Source organism: Cherax quadricarinatus, chromosome 1 (genome assembly GCF_038502225.1).
Source record: "Cherax quadricarinatus isolate ZL_2023a chromosome 1, ASM3850222v1, whole genome shotgun sequence".
NCBI classification, from domain to species: domain Eukaryota; kingdom Metazoa; phylum Arthropoda; class Malacostraca; order Decapoda; family Parastacidae; genus Cherax; species Cherax quadricarinatus.
In genome coordinates this window covers 102,497,410-102,514,127 of record NC_091292.1, presented here as the reverse complement: position 1 = coordinate 102,514,127, position 16,718 = coordinate 102,497,410, and the positions used below count along the sequence as shown (strand labels likewise).

The following is a 16,718-nucleotide window of genomic DNA, read 5'->3' as shown; positions in this document are numbered from 1 at the left end:
GAAATATATACAAAAGATGAGGTAATCAGTCCCTCAGCCTTGGAATTGGTGATGAGCACTACGGTGCGTATCACCAACTCCAACCCTGAGGGACCGATTACCTCATCTTTTGTATACACTTCTACAGTCTTCACATTATGTCCTTGTATTGATAAAGCTACTGGAAGCGTAACGTTTACAAATTAAAGATACCTAAATGTTGTATATGTGTCTAATTCTTCAACGTATGACCTGTTAAATAATGAACAGCGTCGCCAAATTTAATATCATCAGTCACAGGTAGCACTCGGCACACATGACAGCAATGTTCTCAACATCGTTCTCAGTGTGGACACCAGTTTAGCTCCAAAAAGTCCACTAATAACACTGAAATGAGTCTCGGTACTTCAATGACCCGACAAACGTCGAAACATACGATAAACAGAGGTGCCAGGTCCTCTCTCATTAATTCATTCAGGGATCAACACTAAATTAATGGTGGTCCCTGACTGAGAAATAACAACCAGCCATGACTCTGTCCTCTTTAGTTCCTGATACAAGGCTGACTGCCCTCTGGACATTCAGGTAACCTGGCCCAGCATACACTGGGTGACCAACTCCAGCCACTGTTACTAGACAGCTGCCAAACATCAGTAAATCGATTACTCTCAATATATACCTTTACCTTTGATATACCTTTGAAGAGTTTCGAGAGCTTCTCTACTCTCTGAGCCCGGGCATGGGCAAGGCTCCTCTGGTGCTTGCCTGGTCATGTGGGAACATCCTGCAACTCAACAATTCTCTGAGACCCTAGTAAACAACTGGCTTGGGAAACTAACTTACCTTATTTAGCATTATAACCTACTCACAGGTAAAGCGCAGAGAAGATCAGTGAAAGATGAGGAGGAGAATGAGGTATCAGTCTTCACACTTCAACTGCTACTGGGCATGCAGGTGCGAACCTGGTATATAACACTCCGGGGTAGTGGAATAAATTTATTAACCCCCCTTCCCCCTCCTCCCAACTGGTTGAGAGTGGATTAATGGTCACGCAGACACCTAGAAGAGTGTCACATAGTATGGGATTCGAAATCCTCACAATGGGAAGGATGTGATTCCTCATACTACAGGATAGGATCTGATATTTTGTATCACATGAGAGGAAGGATGTAATCCCTTATATTATAAGACAGGGTGTTATGGCTTATAAGAGGAATCCCTTATATTATAAGCTGGGAAGGTACAGATTATACTAGGTTATACACACACACCAGGTTATACACATACCAGATGCAACATCACCCCATCTATCCCCGCCCGTGGTATGGTTTGTCTCCCAGCATACATAAGGGAGATTACCAATAGACCCCCGGCTGTCTTCAAAAAGGCTCTGGACAGGTACCTAAAGTCAATACCTGACCAGCCGGGCTGTGGTTCGTACGTCGGGTTGCGTGCGGCCAACAGTAACAGCCTGGTTGTTCAGGCCCTGATCTATCATGAGGCCTGGTCACAGACCGATCCGCGAGTGTGTATACACAAACACACACACCAGGTTATACACACACCAGGTCACACAGTGACCCGTGGACCTGTCACTTTACCAGTGACTAGTGATGAGGGGTCTCCTACCCTACACTGTATTGATTAAGCATCGTGTAATATTACTCACACTACAACCCAGGTTATAACTGCAGGATCAATACTATGTTTACTCTTAATCATGTGATGTTACTTAATTTTATCCTACGGTTAATAAACTCCACATAAGAGATCCGATCCTATTAAAAATACAATAAAGGATCTGATCCTTTTAGATATAAAATAAAAGATCTGATCTTATTAAATATACAAAAAAGGATCTGATCCTATTAATATGCAACAAAGGATCTGATCCCATTAAACATACAATAAAGGATCTGATCCTATTATTATACATACAATAAAGGATCTGATCCTATTATTAAACATACAATAAAGGATCTGATCTTGTTATTAAACATACAATGAAGGACTTATATCCCCAGTGTAACAAGGAGTTAAAACATCAGTCCAGAGTAACAGCCGGATTAATATATTACATCTCACCACACCTGCCGTTACCCACAACACTTCCCTCATACTTCCCCACACCTGTCAATGCCTCATACTTTCACAAACCTGTCTATCCCTCATACCTCCACATATCTGTCACAACACATAATCTCCTGGAGTCTGGTTTTTCTCCCGGTCTCCTACAGTGATGCTCTCTTGGCCTACCTTCTTCCTTCTCTCTTTTGTGCTACATGACGTACCCACTCATGAAGCTCTGTATCCCTGTCTACACTAACACAGTTCTTCCTGTACATCACCACATAAACTATACAACTGTACAAATATATGTGAACAATGTACAAATGGATGTAATAAGTGGTCGATTAGCCAAGCCTGCGAGCCCTGGGCAGCAACAGCCTGGTTGACCAGGGAGTCAACAAGGCAGGCTATGGGGGGGGGGGGAGGAGTGAAACCTCGGAAGCTATCACAGGTACGTCACAGGTATACCAGTGGGAGGTCACACAGCGTGCTGGAGATCACACTCGCAGAGATTCCAATATCTCTTTCAAAGCTTAAACGTAAATATTTAGCCAGGTGTGTAAACACCTTGACGAGGCTCGTCTCTTCCCTCACACACCTGTGTGAACTCATCCTTCCCTCACACACCTGTGTGAACTCATCCTTCCCTCACACACCTGTGTGAATTCATACTTCCCTCACACGCCTGTGAGAAGACATCCTTCCCTCACACACCTGTGAGAACCAATACTTCCCTCGCACACCTGTGAGAAGCCATCCTTCCCTTACACACCTGTGAGAAGCCATCTTTTCCTCACACACCTGTGAGAACCCATCCTTCCCTCACACACCTGTGAGAAGCCATCATTCCCTCACACACCTGTGAGAACCAATACTTCCCTCACACACCTGTGAGAAGACATCCTTCCCTCATACACCTGTGAGAACCAATACTTTCCTCGCACACCTGTGAGAACCCATCCTTCCCTTACACACCTGTGAGAAACCATCCTTCCCTTACACACCTGTGAGAACCTATCCTTCCCTCACACACCTGTGAGAACCAATACCTCCCTCGCACACCTGTGAGAAGCCATCCTTCCCTCACACACCTGTGAGAAGTTATCCTTCCCTTACACACCTGTGACAACCCATCTTTCCCTTACACACCTGTGAGAACCAATACTTCCCTCACACACCTGTGAGAAGCCATCCTTCCCTTACACACCTGTGAGAACCAATACTTCCCTCACACACCTGTGAGAAGCCATCCTTCCTAACGCACCTGTGAGAAGCCATCCTTCCCTTACACACCTGTGGGAACCAATACTTCCCTCACACACCTGTGAGAACCAATACTGCCCTCACGCACCTGTGAGAACCCATCCTTCCCTCACACACCTGTGAGAAGCCATCCTTCCCTCACACACCTGTGTGAACTCATCCTTCCCTCACACACCTGTGTGAACTCATCCTTTCCTTACACACCTGTGTGAACTCATCCTTCCCTCACACACCTGTGAGAACCAATACTGCCCTCACACACCTGTGAGAACCCATCCTTCCCTCACACACCTGTGAAAACCCATCCTTCCCTCACACACCTGTGAGAACCCATCCTTCCCTCACACACCTGTGAGAACCCATCCTTCCCTCACACACCTGTGAGAACTCAACCTTCCCTCACACACCTGTGAGAACCCATCCTTCCCTCACACACCTGTGAGAACCCATCCTTCCCTCACACCTGTGAGAACTCAACCTTCCCTCACACACCTGTGAGAACCCATCCTTCCCTCACACACCTGTGAGAACTCAACCTTCCCTCACACACCTGTGAGAACCCATCCTTCCCTCACAAAAGAACCAGAAGCGAGATTATCGTAAGATACAAAACAAGCAGAGTAATGGCAGTGTCAGCATAGTTGCTGATCCCCTGTATATGTATATGTTATCTGAGTATCATAGTTAGTACCATCCATATGTTTTACATAGTTGACCCCTTGCTAGGCTCAGTGACTAGCATGTGTGACGTCACGCGATGCCGGAGGTGAGCGCTGCGCTCCCGGCCTCCCTCTCAGTACTCCACGCTTAGGTCTACAGGTAACACAGGCAGGCTGGGCCTCTCCCTCTCACACTCTGCTAATATAAGTGTTACCAACCAATGACTGTGTTTAACTCCAACCATCACATCTCCATGAACCCTCCCGACACCAGAATGGAAGCTAAAAAATGAAAATGTGCTGTAAAGACCTCAGGAAATTCTTGTTTGTGCCTGATCAGCCGTGTTGTGGTGCTTACGTTGAACTGCGTGCAGTTCAACGATCAACAGCCTGGTCGATCAGGTCATCCACGAGGAGACCTGGTGAGGGACCGGGCCGCGGGGGCGTTGACCCCTGGAACACTGCAGGTAAACTGTGACTAGTAAGTGAAATGAGGACAAGTAACGTATTGAAGCCTTTCAGAACCTTTTATATGATGTACGTCAAAACTGTACTAGAGTATGCAGCAGCAGCATGGAGCCCTCACACCAAACATGTAGTGACAAGTAGCATTATGATAATGGTATACAACACTGACAAGTTGTTCAGTACCGTAGAACTGAACACCTATCAAGGCTGAGGGACTGATCCCAGCATTTTCACCTCTCCACTGCTGTCTCCATATGTAGTCACCTCTGTATTCGACTGAAGTAGTCTGCTGTGTAGGTGAAACATTTCGGAAAAAGAAATACCTAAGTGATGCACATATGTCTGTCACCAGAACAACGTCCTCAAGAGAACTAGACAAATTCTTGCATAAGAAGCCTGATCAATCAATCTGTAATTATAATGTTGGACTGCAGACGCGGACAACAACAGCCTGAGTGATCAAATGGCCACTAGTAAAGTTTGGTCTGAGAGTGGGTTGGAAATGGAAGAAAAGGAGAATGGAAAAAGATAAAAAGAAATATGAAGAGGGAAGGAGATGGAAACAAAAAAGAAGAAAGGGAATAGGAGAAAGCTAATGTCAGAAAGAAAGGGAACGAAATGAAGGTGAGATGAAAGAAGAAATGAAGGAAACAGGAGGGAGGGAGGAAGGGAGAGAAGGAAGGAGGAAAGAAGCCCCACCTCAGCATCAACTTCATCCAGGACAAACTTATAAGCTTGTTAAATCTGCAAGTTGTGGAGGCTGAGAGAGTGAGGGAGAACTTGGTGATGGAGGTCTCCTTCCGTCCCTCCAGGTGATGGAGGTCTCCTTCCGTCCCTCCAGGTGATGAAGGCCCCCTTCCGTCCCTCCAGGTGATGGAGGTCTCCTTCCGTCCCTCCAGGTGATGGAGGTCTCCTTCCGTCCCTCCAGGTGATGGAGGTCTCCTTCCGTCCCTCCAGGTGATGGCCCTCTTCCTTCCCTCCAGGTGATGAAGGCCCCCTTCCGTCCCTCCAGGTGATGGAGGTCCCTTTCCTTCCCTCCAGGTGATGGCCCTCTTCCTTCCCTCCAGGTGATGAAGGCCCCCTTCCGTCCCTCCAGGTGATGGAGGTCCCTTTCCTTCCCTCCAGGTGATGGCCCTCTTCCTTCCCTCCAGGTGATGGAGGTCCCCTTCCTTCCCACCAGGTGATGGAGGTCCCGTTCCCTCCCTCCAGGTGATGGAAGTCCCTTTCCTTCCCTCCAGGTGATGGCCCCCTTGCTTCCCTCCAGGTGATGGAAGTCCCCTTCCTTCCCTCCATTTGATGGAGGTCCCCTTCCTTCCCTCCAGGTGATGGAGGTCCCCTTCCTTCCCTCCAGGTGATGGCCCTCTTCCTTCCCTCCAGGCGATGAAGGCCCCCTTCCGTCCCTCCAGGTGATGGAGGTCCCTTTCCTTCCCTCCAGGTGATGGCCCCCTTGCTTCCCTCCAGGTGATGGAAGTCTCCTTCCTTCCCTCCATTTGATGGAGGTCCCCTTCCTTCCCTCCAAATGATGGAGGTCCCCTTCCTTCCCTCCAGGTGATGGCCCTCTTCCTTCCCTCCAGGCGATGAAGGCCCCCTTCCGTCCCTCCAGGTGATGGAGGTCCCTTTCCTTCCCTCCAGGTGATGGCCCCCTTGCTTCCCTCCAGGTGATGGAAGTCTCCTTCCTTCCCTCCATTTGATGGAGGTCCCCTTCCTTCCCTCCAGGTGATGGAGGTCCCCTTCCTTCCCTCCAGGTGATGGAGGCCCCTTTCCTTCCCTCCATTTGATGGAGGTCCCCTTCCTTCCCTCCAGGTGATGGAGGTCCCCTTCCTTCCCTCCAGGTGATGGAGGTCCCCTTCCTTCCCTCCAGGTGATGGAGGTCCCTTTCCTTCCCTCCAGGTGATGGAAGTCCCTTTCCTTCCCTCCAGGTGATGGAGGCCCCTTTCCTTCCCTCCAGGTGATGGAGGTCCCCTTCCTTCCCTCCAGGTGATGGAGGTCCCTTTCCTTCCCTCCAGGTGATGGAGGTCCCCTTTCCTTCCCTCCAGGTGATGGAGGTCCCCTTCCTTCCTTGGGTAGGTTGAGAGGGACCTGCAGGCCCTTCTCAACCTACCCAACAAGACACATGTGCAACATCTGGGTATCTTTATTGTAGACGTTTCGCCATCCAGTGGCTTTATCAATACAAATTCCAGGACATAACTTGAAGACAGTAAAACTATATATAGAAAATGAGGTAATCAGTCCCTTAATCTTGGAGTTGGTGCGAAGAGCACCGTAGTCGTGTAGATTCTGAAGCAGAAGCAAGGAGCTTGACGCTTTTATACTAACGTCAGGTGAAAAGGGGACGTATAGTAGACGAGGGCACAGTCACTGGTAGGCGGGATTCCCCAGTGGAAGTAGGTCCTACCCAGAGATGGGTTAGTTGTAGTAGAAGTTGTTGTAGTCGTGATGGTTATGTACATGTCCTCAGAATCAAGACTCCATGATTTTGCAGAGTCTGACAAATTGTACAAGAATGGTATACAATACCGACAAGATATATACTCACGTACTATTCACCCAGGTAGATCTGTTTGTGACTTGATAAGTCCACTGTGTGGGCGAAACGTTGCCAATAAAGGATCACATTATACTGCATTTGTGTTATTTTTCCACCGTGTCCGTATTTTATACCATTTATCTCCATCAATCCAATACAGAGAACAGAAAAACGGAGCATATAAGAAGAAATGTCAGGTGAGTTAGGCAGGGTCAGATGCAGTGATGTCAGTGCTGGAACATTATACATCTTGATAAATTAGACACATGTGCAACTCTTGGGTATCTTTATTGTTTCCTCAATAAAGATACCCAAGAGTTGCACATGTGTCTAATTTATCAACATGTCGGTTCTCTGAACCATTTATCTACATTATACATCTGCTGGTGTAGTGTGGCGGGATAGGCTTAGTTTGGCCAAGCTGTCTAGAGATGCTAAAACTGCCTGGGTTTTGTGCTGTCGTGTACCTGGAGGATGGTCCGGCGGTCAACAACTACCCCGCGACCCAGTCCTTGACCAGACCTCCCGGTGGATCAGGGTCTGATCAACCAGGCTGTTAATGCTGGCCGCACGTAGTCCAACGTACGAACCACAGCCCCGCTGATCGGGTACTGACTTTAGGTATCTCTCCAGCTCCCTCTAGTGGGAAACAGCGATCAAGACAGCGACATTACTGCAGACTGTAGACCACCACCCTAGCTCCTGGCTGTATCACCCACATATATCTTACCACATACCCTGCATAGCATAAAACACACACACACAACACACACACACACACACACACACACACACACACACACACACACACACACACAACACACACACACACACAACACACACACACACACACACACACACACACACACACACACACACACACACACTCCAAAACACTCACACACACACACACACACACACACACACACACACACACACACACACACTCACACACACACACACACACACACACACACACACATACACACACACACACACACACACACACACACACACACACACACACACACACACACACACACACACACACACACACACACAACACACACACACACACACACACACACACACACACACACACACACACACACACCTACACACCTACGACAGGCCTAGTGTCTAATCGACATGTGCCTAGGACAAAATGGTAACTAACTAACTAACTAACACACACACACACACATACTTGGTCTCTCAAATAAATCTTTTATTTACGAGAATATAACTGACCACGTAATTTCTGTTATCTCCCAGAGTGTCGGCACTGTTGTACTTATACCTGATTCAGAGCATCCTGAAGGATCCCAGGAGTCAGTTCAACATCCTGCAGGATCCCAGCAGTCAGCTCAACATCCTATAGGATCCCTGGAGTCAGTTCAGAGCATCCTGCAGGATCCCAGGAGTCAGTTCAACATCCTGCAGGATCCCAGGAGTCATTTCAACATCCTGCAGGATCCCAGGAGTCAGCTCAACATCCTGCAGGATCCCAGGAGTCAGCTCAACATCCTGTAGGATCCCTGGATTCAGTTCAGAGCATCCTGCAGGATACCAGGAGTCAGTTCAACATCCTGCAGGATCCCAGGAGTCAGTTCAACATCCTGCAGGATCCCAGGAGTCAGCTCAACATCCTGTAGGATCCCTGGAGTCAGTTCAGAGCATCCTGCAGGATCCCAGGAGTCAGTTCAACATCCTGCAGGATCCCAGGAGTCATTTCAACATCCTGCAGGATCCCAGGAGTCAGCTCAACATCCTGCAGGATCCCAGGAGTCAGCTCAACATCCTGTAGGATCCCTGGATTCAGTTCAGAGCATCCTGCAGGATCCCAGGAGTCAGTTCAACATCCTGCAGGATCCCAGGAGTCAGTTCAACATCCTGCAGGATCCCAGGAGTCAGTTCAACATCCTGTAGGATCCCTGGAGTCAGTTCAGAGCATCCTGCAGGATCTCAGGAGTCAGTTCAACATCCTGCAGGATCCCAGGAGTCAGCTCAACATCCTGTAGGATCCCTGGAGTCAGTTCAGAGCATCCTGCAGGATCCCAGGAGTCAGTTCAACATCCTGCAGGTTTCCAGGAGTCAGCTCAACATCCTGTAGGACCCCAGGAGTCAGTTCAACATACTGCAGGATCACAGAAATCAGCTCAACATCCTGCAGAATCCCAGGATCAGTTCACAGCATCCTGCAGGACCCTAGGAGTCAGCTCAACATCCTGCAGGATCCCAGGAGTTAGCTCAACATCCTGCAGGACCCCAGGAGTCAGTTCAACATACTGCAGGATCACAGGAATCAGCTCAACATCCTGCAGGATCCCAGGATCAGTTCACAGCATCCTGCAGGACCCCAGGAGTCAGCTCAACATCCTGCAGGATCCCAGGAGTCAGCTCAACATCCTGCAGGACCCGAGGAGTCAGTTCAACATACTGCAGGATCACAGGAATCAGCTCAACATCTTGCAGGACCCTAGGAGTTAGTTCAGAGCATACTGCAAGATCTAAGGAGTCAGCTCGATATCCTGCAGGATCCCAGGAGTCACCTCCACATGCTGTGGGACCCCAGGAAAGAGTTCAGAGCATCCTGCAGGATCCCAGGAGTCAGTTCAACATCCTCCAGGATCCCAGGAGTCAGCTCAACATCCTGTAGGACCCCTGGAGTCAGTTCAGAGCATCCTGCAGGACCCCAGGAGTCAGTTCAATATCCTGAAGGACCCCAAGGGTCAATTCGACATCCTGCAGGATCCCAGGAGTCAGCTCAACATCCCGCAGGATCCCAGGAGTCAGCTAAACATCCTGCAGGACCCCAGGAGTCAGTTCAGAGCATCCTGCAGGACCCCAGGAGTCAGTTCAATATCCTGCAGGACTCCACTACTCCACACCTGCACAGGAAGAAGAGTCAATTATCTAAGGTAGAGGGAGAGCACCAGCTGCGGCACCAGCCACCCACCTTGCTGCACACCACCACAAGCTGTGGCACCAGCCAACCACCTGGATGCACACCACCTGTTAGTACCCGTCGCCCCTCACTCATGTACCAGTCCCCCGCACCATAACTTCTAATTGATAAACTGCTCTCTTTGTCATTGTTGAGAATAGGGTTATGGCACCAGTGACAGTTATGGCACCAGTGACAGTTGTGGCATCAGTGACAGTTATGGCACCAGTGACAGTTATGGCACCAGTGACAGTTGTGGCAGCAGTGACAGCTGTGGCAGCAGTCACAGTTATGGCACCAGTGACAGTTATGGCACCAGTGACAGTTGTGGCATCAGTGACAGTTGTGGCAGCAGTGACAGTTGTGGCAGCAGTGACAGTTATGGCAGCAGTGACAGTTATGGCACCAGTGACAGTTATGGCACCAGTGACAGCTATGGCACCAGTGAAGTTATGGCACCAGTGACAGTTATGGCACCAGTGACAGTTATGGCACCAGTGACAGTTGTGGCAGCAGTGACAGTTATGACACCAGTGACAGTTGTGGCATCAGTGACAGTTATGGCACCAGTGACAGTTGTGGCATCAGTGACAGTTATGGCATCAGTGACAGTTATGGCACCAGTGACAGTTGTGGCAGCAGTGACAGTTATGGCACCAGTGACAGTTGTGGCAGCAGTGACAGTTATGGCACCAGTGACAGTTGTGGCAGCAGTGACAGTTATGGCATCAGTGACAGTTGTGGCAGCAGTGACAGATGTGGCAGCAGTGACAGTTATGGCACCAGTGACAGTTGTGGCAGCAGCGACAGTTATGGCATCAGTGACAGTTATGGCATCAGTGACAGTTGTGGCAGCAGTTACAGTTATGGCAGCAGTGACAGTTGTGGCAGCAGTGACAGTTATGGCATCAGTGACAGTTGTGGCAGCAGTGACAGTTATGGCACCAGTGACAGTTGTGGGAGCAGTGACAGTTATGGCACCAGTGACAGTTGTGGCAGCAGTGACAGTTGTGGCAGCAGTTACAGTTATGGCATTAGTGACAGTTGTGGCATCAGTGACAGTTATGGCATCAGTGACAGTTGTGGCAGCAGTGACAGTTATGGCACCAGTGACAGTTGTGGCAGCAGTGACAGTTATGGCACCAGTGACAGTTGTGGCAGCAGTGACAGTTATGGCATCAGTGACAGTTGTGGCAGCAGTGACAGTTGTGGCAGCAGTTACAGTTATGGCACCAGTGACAGTTGTGGCAGCAGTGACAGTTGTGGCATCAGTGACAGTTATGGCATCAGTGACAGTTATGGCATCAGTGACAGTTATGGCAGCAGTGACAGTTGTGGCAGCAGTGACAGTTATGGCATCAGTGACAGTTATGGCATCAGTGACAGTTATGGCATCAGTGGCAGTTGTGGCATCAGTGACAGTTGTAGCAGCAGTGACAGTTGTGGCAGCAGTGACAGTTATGGCATCAGTGACAGTTGTGGCATCAGTGACAGTTGTGGCAGCAGTGACAGTTATGGCATCAGTGACAGTTATGGCATCAGTGACAGTTGTGGCAGCAGTGACAGTTATGGCATCAGTGACAGTTGTGGCATCAGTGACAGTTGTGGCAGCAGTGACAGTTATGACATCAGTGACAGTTATGGTATCAGTGACAGTTGTGGCAGCAGTGACAGTTATGGCATCAGTGACAGTTATGGCATCAGTGACAGTTATGGCATCAGTGACAGTTGTGGCAGCAGTGACAGTTGTGGCAGCAGTGACAGTTATGGCATCAGTGACAGTTATGGCAGCAGTGACAGTTATGGCATCAGTGACAGTTGTGGCACCAGTGACAGTTGTGGCATCAGTGACAGTTATGGCACCAGTGACAGTTGTGGCATCAGTGACAGTTATGGCACCAGTGACAGTTATGGCATCATTGACAGTTATGGCATCAGTGACAGTTATGGCATCAGTGACAGTTATGGCACCAGTGACAGTTGTGGCATCAGTGACAGTTGTGGCATCAGTGACAGTTGTGGCATCAGTGACAGTTATGGCACCAGTGACAGTTATGGCATCAGTGACAGTTATGGCATCAGTGACAGTTGTGGCACCAGTGACAGTTGTGGCATCAGTGACAGTTATGGCACCAGTGACAGTTATGGCATCAGTGACAGTTATGGCACCAGTGACAGTTATGGCATCAGTGACAGTTGTGGCATCAGTGACAGTTATGGCACCAGTGACAGTTGTGGCATCAGTGACAGTTATGGCATCAGTGACAGTTGTGGCATCAGTGACAGTTATGGCATCAGTGACAGTTATGGCACCAGTGACAGTTGTGGCATCAGTGACAGTTATGGCACCAGTGACAGTTGTGGCATCAGTGACAGTTATGGCACCAGTGACAGTTATGGCATCAGTGACAGTTATGGCATCAGTGACAGTTATGGCACCAGTGACAGTTGTGGCATCAGTGACAGTTATGGCATCAGTGACAGTTATGGCATCAGTGACAGTTATGGCATCAGTGACAGTTGTGGCAGCAGTGACAGTTATGGCATCAGTGACAGTTATGGCATCAGTGACAGTTGTGGCAGCAGTGACAGTTATGGCACCAGTGACAGTTGTGGCATCAGTGACAGTTATGGCATCAGTGACAGTTATGGCATCAGTGACAGTTGTGGCAGCAGTGACAGTTATGGCATCAGTGACAGTTGTGGCAGCAGTGACAGTTGTGGCAGCAGTGACAGTTATGGCAGCAGTGACAGTTGTGGCAGCAGTGACAGTTGTGGCAGCAGTGGCAGCAGTGACAGTTATGACATCAGTGACAGTTATGGCATCAGTGACAGTTGTGGCAGCAGTGACAGTTGTGGCATCAGTGACAGTTGTGGCAGCAGTGACAGTTGTGGCAGCAGTGACAGTTATGGCATCAGTGACAGTTGTGGCAGCAGTGACAGTTGTGGCAGCAGTGACAGTTATGGCATCAGTGACAGTTGTGGCAGCAGTGACAGTTGTGGCAGCAGTGGCAGTTGTGGCAGCAGTGACAGTTGTGGCATCAGTGACAGTTGTGGCAGCAGTGACAGTTATGGCATCAGTGACAGTTGTGGCAGCAGTGACAGTTGTGGCAGCAGTGACAGTTATGGCATCAGTGACAGTTGTGGCATCAGTGACAGTTGTGGCAGCAGTGACAGTTATGGCATCAGTAACAGTTGTGGCATCAGTGACAGTTGTGGCAGCAGTGACAGTTATGGCATCAGTGACAGTTGTGGCACCAGTGACAGTTGTGGCACCAGTGACAGTTGTGGCACCAGTGACAGTTGTGGCAGCAGTGACAGTTGTGGCAGCAGTGACAGTTGTGGCAGCAGTGACAGTTGTGGCAGCAGTGACAGTTGTGGCAGCAGTGACAGTTGTGGCATCAGTGGCTTTACCTTTAATATACTTTTGAAGAGTTCCGAGAGTCTTTCTACTTCTGGAGTCCGGCCATGGGCCAGGCTCGTCTGGTGCTAGGCTGGTCAATCAGGCTGTTACTGCTGGTGGCCCGCCACCCCACATATCCATCACAAGCTGGCTGAGCTGGCACCTGGTGAAGATATCTGTCCAGTGCCTCTCTGAATGCACGACTTCCCAATCTCGTGTTTCATAAGAGCATAAAAAAGAAGGAGCACTGCAGTGGACCTACTGGCACAAGCTTTCCGGGACCAGAATCGGGCTTCGGGAGTAGGAAGACTCTCGAAACCCATCTAAGGTAAGGTATCATAGGCAAAGGTTGTCTTCGTGGAGTGTGTGTGGGATGCAAGGTTGTCTGATGCTCAACTATTCTCGTGGCAACGACTTTTACTACCGGGATATGTTTGTGTAAGAAGCTAACAGGAAGGAACCTAGTGAGTGAGGACCCACCAGCGTCTGTGATACTGAAGAGTGACTGTGTTGCCACACACACACGGCACGACCACTAGGGGGATATGATAACAACGTACTAAATATATATATATATATATATATATATATATATATATATATATATATATATATATATATATATATATATATATATATATATATATATATATATATATTCTCAGTTGCCTATTATTATTAAAGTTCCTGTATTAATAAGTCATACAGACAGCTCACACAGTGTTTCATCGCCAGTGATCTCATATGGTGACAGGGCGCACACACAGGTGTTCTCACATGCCCCGCTGTGCCCATATGAGAATACCTGTGTGTGTGTGTGTGTGTGTGTGTGTGTGTGTGTGTGTGTGTGTGTGTGTGTGTGTGTGTGTGTGTGTGTGTGTGTGTGTGCGCGCGCACTGTACACCCTACAACCATGGGAGAACACCTGTGTGTGTGCACCCTGCAACATCTGTGACCACTGGAAGAAAACACACAGATCGTAAGTTCCTCCCTGTTAGTTTCTTACACAAACTTAGCTTCCGGTGGTAAGTCTCTCTCCCACGATAAGAATCATGCATCAAGAACACGAGGTTTCTTACAGACTCAACTTTACACAAACTCCAGACATTAACATTTCTGACAAGCCTACACCAGGAGAGAGACAAGACCAGGAGTTACCACTTGTGGATACCACAACTACCTAGAACAAGAGTGTCCGTATATACTACAATCCCAGACCAGGAAGCATGAACTGCTACCTACCATACCACTCCATAACCACCACTACTGGTATTACTACTACCACCACCACAACTGCTAGTATTACTACTAGTACCACCACCACCACCATTACTACTACTATAACTCACACTTTGCTACTCTACTGGTTCAATATATTATCGCTCCTGCAGCGCTGTCTCCTGGCGGCTGATTAGGAACACTGGGATACCAGAGGGATGTCTGAAGGATGTTTCTGGGGTCACCGCTCCCGCGTCCCGGTCCCAGACCAGAAACTCCAAACTTTACTTTTAAAACGTAAAGGCCTCTTGTTAGCTTTCAGTATATTAGAAGGATTATTAAAAACGCCTGACCCTTTGTCCTTACTGGATTATGCGGAAGGATAAGCCTTGAAACATAATAAGGGACACTGCTGCAGGTCTACTGGCCCATACTAGGTAGGTCCTTCTCAAATCCAAACCCACTAGCGAAAATATTTGCCCAACCCATAGAGAAACCCACTGAGGTACGACACAGTCACAAGTACAGTGGTACTCCCAACCGTCTACCGTAAGGAGTTATTTCAGAGTGCAAATCTGTCCCAAGTGAAATATTTCTAGCCATTTCAGTAATGATGCACCCTAGTCCTTCCTCTAGCCTACTCCTCTAGCCTTCCCCTTCCACTCCAACAACACTAATTCAACCCTCCCCCTTCCCTTACAATCCCTTCCTTCCCTCTCCTCCCTCCCTCCCCCCTTCCCCCTCAAGAAACACGCACGGCAATTAAATAAAAAATAAAACCCTCTTAGTGTACCGTAAATAGCGGGCAACCGCAGCAAAACCGGAATTTCTCCGTCAATAAATCTCTCTCAATAGTTTGTTGAAAAAGAGAAAAATCTCTCTTTGGAAAGTAAGTAAGGAGTTGAGAGTAATGTGGCAGTGGTGGCTCTCACACGTGGCTCCCAAGTGCCATCAACCAGGCCTCCACCTCCAGGATTTACCTCCTCCTTGGATTACACTAATGGTGTGGATTAAGTGGAGGATTTGTGAGCATGGTGGCTATATGGCGGCCCAGGTGGAATGACCCATTCTATCAACAACGTACCTACCAACCCTCTCCCTCGCTCCCTTTAGCTCTCTCTCTCTCTCTCTCTCGCGTGGTAGTCTTGGTGTGGCCCAGATAGGGACGGACACACACACACACACACACACACACACACACACACACACACACACACGTGACGTACCACCATGGAACACACACACACGCTGCGTGGGATAGACAAGGTGGACAGAGACAAGATGTTCCAGAGAGGGGACACAGAAACAAGGGGTCACAATTGGAAGCTGAAGACTCCGATGAGTCACAGGGATGTTAGGAAGTACTTCTTCAGTCACAGAGTCGTCAGGAAGTGGAACAGTCTGGCGAGTAATGTAGTGGAGGCAGGAACCATACATAGCTTTAAGATGAGGTATGATAAAGCTCATGGAGCAGAGAGAGAGGACCTAATAGCACTCGGTGAAGAGGCGGGGCCAGGAGCTGAGCCTCGACCCCTGCAACCACAATTACGTGAGTACACACACACACACACACACCTCACCAAACATACCAAGAAACCGGATGAAAAAAATAAAGATTCGCAACAAAACTGACACCAGAACAGAAGTGGATAACTACGAGGAAATCCGTAAGTAACTCAGCGTTAACACAGGAAAAGAAGAGGATCAGAGGAGATATCATCACGACATACAAAGTACTTAGGAGCTTGAACAAGCCACAGTCTCTTACATATATTCAACGTCAGTTTCTCAACGTTTCTGCCTGTATATAACTTTTCTTAACTTCTTATTTTAACATGAGAGCTACAACATTAACAAAGGTTATTAACACACTGGTTAATATTTAACACAGGTTAATATTAACACACAGGTTCATATTAACACAGGGATTAACATTTAACACACAGGTTAACATTTAACACACAGGTTAACGTTTAATACAGGTTAACATTTAACACACAGGTTAACATTTAACACACAGGTTAACATTTAACAGACAGGTTAAAATTTAACACACAGGTTAGCGTTTAACACACAGGTTAACACTTAACACACAGGTTAACATTTAACACACAGGTTAACATTTAACACACAAGTTAACATTTAACACACAGGTTAACAATTAACACACAGGTTAACGTT

The 16,718-nt window shown here is 48.3% G+C and overlaps 1 protein-coding gene across 5 annotated transcripts in view; it reads right to left on the bottom strand.

The window, feature by feature from the left end:
• LOC128689091 (E3 ubiquitin-protein ligase TRIM9) overlaps positions 1–16,718 on the bottom strand; it is a 356,345-nt gene that overhangs the window by 159,389 nt on the left and 180,238 nt on the right. Inside the window, exon 1 of one of the 5 annotated variants that reach the window (XM_070085457.1) lies at positions 849–864. The exons of the other annotated variants lie outside the window; for them this stretch is intronic. The gene's annotated coding sequence lies outside the window, so the exon portion shown is untranslated. Of the gene's footprint in view, positions 1–848; positions 865–16,718 lie in introns of those variants that run through there. 5 annotated transcript variants of the gene reach the window in all.